Below are 6,000 nucleotides of genomic sequence, written 5' to 3'. Positions count from 1 at the left end.
AGAGCTGGGAGGAGCTGAGACTTGGTGGAGTTTGGGGCACTGGTCCACTGAGATGCTTTTTCAAGACTTGCTCCTGCTTAACATGACCCCCACCCCAAAGTGCTCCCCTTCTGTGCCTCATCAGATTCATCTCCATTCCCAGGAATCCTGAAAGGAAATGAATCCCAAGACCATGCCTGGCAGAGATCAGAAATAACACTTATATGGGTGAAGGGAGACGTCAGACAGTGTGAGATATGACAAAATAATAATTTACAAATCATCAAGGGTTCATGGGGGGGGCAGGATAGAAGGGGAAAAATGAAGAGCTGATACCAAGAGCTCAAGTAGAAAGCAAATGTTCTGAGAATGATGATGGCAACAAATGTATAAATGTGCTTGACACATGGATGGATGGATTGTGATGAGTTGTATGAGCCCCCAATAAAATGATTTAAAAAACCCACACTTACATAGTAGTAGCAATAACGTTAGCCTCAGTTTATCCTTCTGGAACTTTCCACTCATTGCCAGGTACCTGTGACAAACCTGGCAGGTCTTTTCTCATTGGCCATGGATGAGAAAACCACAGCTTGGACAGGCGAGCACTCTGGCTGGGTGATGAGTGGGGGAGGGACATCAGAGCCAGGCTCCTCAGACATTCACCTGGCTGCACCTCAGCACAGCCCACACCCCTCCCTCCTGACCCCCTCGCTTCCCCTGGGGCTCTCCTCACTGCCCAGTCTTCTCACTCAACACCAAACAGCATGCCAGTCACCGGGTACAAACTCTGCGCCACCTCCTACCACCAGACCAACACAGGCACTGTGTCCGCAGGGCCTCCCACCCACGCAGTTACATCATCTCCTGTCAACTTGAAGGGGTGGAGTCTAGTCTGTCAATTAGGTCGCAGCATGATGACCTCATCTGGAGGCACTATGGAGATAAGTCACTGGAGGCCAGACGCACTCTGGTATTCCTGCTGACAGACCACACGGAACCATGTGGAAGGAGCCAGAGCCCTGGAGTTGTAAGAGCCACATGGGAGACCCACGCCAGTGCTGAGATGCTTCCACTGCCACTAGATCCACAAGGCTTCCCACCCACCACCCTGTGATCTTCCTGCAGTTGGAGTCATTGCATGGCTGTGTGAATCTGAAGAGGAATGTATAGACTGGTATGGAACGTTGGGCTTATGGACTTGGGCTGGGCTGTTTTCTCAGTATACAAATACTCTTGGATAGGAAGCTCCTTCTCCTACACACAGGAGTGTCCCTGGATTTGTCTCTCTAGTCTGCCTGGACAGACACACCCTCCTCTTCCTGAGGCGCACCCCAGCCCACCCCAACTCTGCGCCTGTCTCCCAGCAGTCCCACAGCCTGGTCGTATGGTCCCGATGATGCCCTGTCCCAGATCTTGGTTCGCTAACCCCTCCCTTTCTACTGGATCCTTCTCATGCCTCCTCCATCCTGGGCTGTTTGTTGGCTACCATCCTGCGGGGGCCTCTCCAGTGGTGACCCTTGGACAACGCACCCAAACGCCTCCCTGTCGTGTACCACCCCACGATCGCGTGCGGACCGTGCGGATCGCGTGCGGCTGTCCCTGGCTGACTTCCAGAAGTAGACTCTCAGTCGTCTCTTCCATGTCTGCCATTACCTGAGGAGCCTCTGAAACCTGATGTTGAGCATCGGAGCATCACAAGCCTCTGCCGGCAAGAGGGTGGAGGAGCAGCAACTGGGTCTCCCGCAAAAACTCAGACACCAAGCTCACTGCCATCCGTGGAGGCCAACTCACACTGACCCTACACGACAGGGAAGAGCTGCCCCTCCGGTTTCTGAGACTTCGAATCTTTACATGAGCACACGAGCACATGCCAATGTCACTGCGAGGCAGGCCTGCAGGTGCTGTGGGCCTTCAACCCTCCCAGCTGTTCCTTGGGAGAAAGCTCAGGCCAGCTGCTCCTGGCCAGATTCCATCTGGGAACCCTGTGGGGGGCTGGTACGAGTCAGAGCCAACGCAATGCAAGCAAACAGACTCAGTGCCATCGAGTGGACTCCGCCGCAGGACTTGTTCCCGCCAAGCCTGTCTGGGTTTTGGTTTAATGGCATTCATCCTGGCTCTTACTTGACATTTGAAGTAATTCCTCCACACATTTCACCGTGGCTCTAAGTGCTGCTGGGTCTGCGTGTGGCTGCTCACCACACGGGCGGAGGTGAAAACCCACCAGGTACTCCTCGGGGAGAAGATGAGGCCACAAGCGCCCATAGGACTTACAGCAGTGCGGCCCTACGCAGAGTGGCTATCGGGAGAAATGGGTTTGCCCGCAGTGGGTTTGTTGGGCTTTGGGGGAATATTCCCGGCTACTCTCCTCCTCTTTTGCTGATCTTCTATATGCATGCTTGTGAATTCCTGAAGGTTTGGTCCCTTCTCTCCACCCTCTATACCCTGCCCTGGTGACCTAACACCTTCTGGAACTTCAATGCCACCTAGAAACCAGGATTTCCCGCCCAGAACCAGCTCTCCGCTCCGAGCCTCTTCAAACCGTAGGCTCGTAAGTACACCAGTGTGCCATTCTCCAGGCGCCTCACTACAAGGGGCCCAGAATGAATCAGACTCCTCTCGGACCTGGGGGCTATCCCTGGGGTGCCCATCTGTAGCAGAGCTTATGCCCCGAGCCCTTGGCCGGTGGAAGGCATCGACGGTGCCGGGGGACCTCACTACATTCTGCGTCTCCACCCAGACTCGGCTCCCCTTGAGCGCCTTCTGAGCGGCGCTGTAAGTGGCTTTGTCCTCAGGCAGTGTGTGCTTGCGTCCCCGTCCCCGCTGCCACTGAGAGGAATTGATCTGCTGCCAATCATGACTTCGTGACCCTTTCCTCCTTTGTTCTCCACGTCAGACCAGGCCTCCACCTCTTCCTCTCAACTCCACGCTCTCTCTCTCCAGCCCCCTGCTGTCTCCGGCTCCCCAGCTGCTGCCTGGCACTTCGCACACGCAGTTCTCCCCTGTGAAAGGGGTCCCCCGACAACTTCCAGCTCTCACTTCAAAAGCTCATGTCGCAGGGCAGCCCCACTGGTAGGCTCTCAGGCACCCTATGCAGGTCCCCGTTCCCATGGCTGGACGCGATGTTTGCGGGACATTCAGGGTGCTCTTGAAGCACGCTCTCTAGTAGGTTCACTCTGCGGAATCGCCGCTACCTACCACGGTCCCGGCGCCTTGTCTGTCGGGCATATGAATGCATTATTGGTAAAAATGAAGGTTCACAGGAAGCCAGATCAAAACAGAGGTTCTTGGCCTTTGGTAGAAATGGAGCACCCTCTGGGCCGCCCATTGATCGGCGAGCTGTCCGCTCCATGCCCTGCTGCTGTGAAACGTTCCTTCTGAAGCGGCGGGGCGGGAACGCCTGCAGCGGCGGCCACAGCCCTGGAGTGACTAAGATGGAGTTGGACGGGTGGTGTGCCAGCGGGGAGGTGCTTCCCATGAGTGTCTGTAAAACGCACGCTGGCACACGAGCGAGACCGAGCTCAAGCCGTGTTCACGCGCCAGAGACAGGAGACGTACAAGCAAACTACCGGCTCACTCATCAACGTCAGACAGAGACCTACGGAGACAATCGTTCGTTTAGCTCTCCGGTGACACAAGGAGGTTTTAAACTGCTGCAGGACGGATGACAGGCCACGGCGAGACTCCCGGATGTGGGAGAGGAACGGGGAAACCTTACGGACGTGCTGGAGCGGGCTCGCACGCCTCTCTGGGGCTGGCGACACTTTTGGGAATCTCAGAGCTGGTTGTTAAAGAACACAGCCATTATTAAAAATTAAATCATGTACGCCTACAATTAAAAGGAAAGGTAATAAAGCCTCAAACTTCATCTTTTCCTACCTATTTTATTATACGGCACTATTGCCCAAGCTCCTGGGGTTAGCGCATCTACTGGACTTGCACAGTAGAAACACCATCTAAGGAGTCAATTCCCCATCCTTCCCAACTCTGCATTCGGGAATGTGAACCGTGAAGGGACCAGGGAGAGCACAAATCAGGCCTCCGTTCTGGGAAACAGTGTGTCACGGCTTTGGCAGCACACCACTGACCACACCGCCAGCTCCAGCGAACATTCCCAGGTCCCACGGGGAGGGGCCCTGGGGCACAGGGTGTGCCATGCTGGTCTCCTAACAACATGGTCCAGACTTGTAATCCACACCTACTCGGCCGGAGGAAGAGGTGGCTTCCCGCTCCGCTAAGAAGGCACAGTCTCGGAGACCCACAGGGGCGGCTGCAGGCTGTCCTCGGGCTCAGCTGAGCTGGACCCCGGCAGTGAGTGTGGGGGGATTTGGAGGATGGTGAATGAGAAGCGAACTTTTAGAAGACAGGCAAGCTGGAGAAAGAGAGAAATACATGTCTGTCTCTACAGAGTCCTCCAAACTGCGGACAGGCGGGAGGTGGCCATTTTCTTTGTCAACTTCCGGCTGTAATTATGCTGTAAACTCTACCGGTGACAATATCAGTTACAGAAGACTACAGGGGGACTTCCAAAACATGGTGAAAAGACGGCATTCAAAGGCAATGGCATTTCCCACAAACTTTCTGAAGCCCCTTTGTGGGTCATTTTAGGGGAAATGAGTTGTGTACCATTATTTCTAGTCAGAACCTGGTATGTTGCCTAGACTGGGGCACTGAGCTCTTAAGCGTGAGAGGTTTCCCTCCTCCCTTCCTGCCCAGCTTCTGGAAAGAGTCCCCAGTACTCCATTGACAAAGACTGCAGTATGGCTTCTGCAGCACCATTTGGCCACAATTGCTCTCCAGTGCCCCTCACTGTTTATTTACGAGCTTCTTCGCAGGTCCTCAGTGCCATGACCACCTTGCTTTCTTCCTGCGGGCAGTTCCCTGACCGCTCCATTGAACTACCCGCCACCGGAGTCTGACTAGCACAAGCCTGGCACCCACTGGATGGGAAGTCGTTGCTTGCTGAATCGGTGCCCTGTGCATGTCCTCCCAGCCTTTCTGGGCTCCTCAGACAGAGAGAGGTGAACTGCCGGGGCAGGTGGGGGTGGAGCTTGGTTTCTCACCTGTGATGGTCTCGAGGGCTGGAGCTCACCCGTTGACGTGAAGAGACGTGTCCACTTTTCTCGCAGGCAAACCTTGTCCTTGGGCCTAAGCTTTCAGGTCAGTCCTTTGTGTGCTGTTGTTTCTCGACTCCAGGCCATGTTGAGCGACCTTGGGGGAGTCATGTCACCACTTCCCCAATCTAAGCTTCGGACGACTGGGAAGGACACAAAACCAGCCGGGGAAGCGTTCAGAGCTCTTGCACGATCGGTACACCGCAGGTGCCCTGTTGCTATGTGCCCACACTCAAGTTATGCATATTTCATCTTCATAATGTTTTTCCCCTAGAGTTGATCCCCCTTCAACTCCTTAATCATTTCTGTTGTTTGTACTGAATTCCCTCCAGCCTAAACTTCTTTTTTTCCTAGAGCTGCAGAAATCCGCACCAAACCGTATTCCAGATGCCACCTTCCACGCCAGCATTACGGGCTTTGGGGGGGGGGGGTGGGGAGCATCTCGCTAATGGCTCAGCCGCATCAAGATCCCATCAGTCAACAGCACGCACGTCTCTGTTCCCATCTGGAGGTCAAAGCTTCTGGTTCTCCCAGCTCATTAGCCCAAACGCTGACTGTCCTGCGTGTGCTTTCCCAAACCCTGTCTCCATGAGGTGGGGCAAAGGGCCCGCAAAGGATGGTCACCACTGAAATGAAATGGCGCGGGGGAAGGGGTAACCCAGCCCCCCCCCCCCACACACATGCATGCACCTCAGGAGCAGTCAGTGGTACTCACCGGAATGTGAGCTCAGCCGGCCAGTCGTCAGGAGTGAATCTGAATGACGGAGGGCAGGGAGAGTTCACTGAGAAGCCGTGAGATGAAGGAAACACACGGGGCCCGGGATGATTAGAAAGATGGTTCTTTAAGGAGACTAAGGTTGGTTCCAGCCAAGAATTCATCTTTTGACAGAGAAACCAAAGGACCCAA

Source organism: Tenrec ecaudatus, chromosome 10, assembly GCF_050624435.1.
Source record: "Tenrec ecaudatus isolate mTenEca1 chromosome 10, mTenEca1.hap1, whole genome shotgun sequence".
NCBI classification, from domain to species: domain Eukaryota; kingdom Metazoa; phylum Chordata; class Mammalia; order Afrosoricida; family Tenrecidae; genus Tenrec; species Tenrec ecaudatus.
This window is presented reverse-complemented; position numbering follows the sequence as displayed.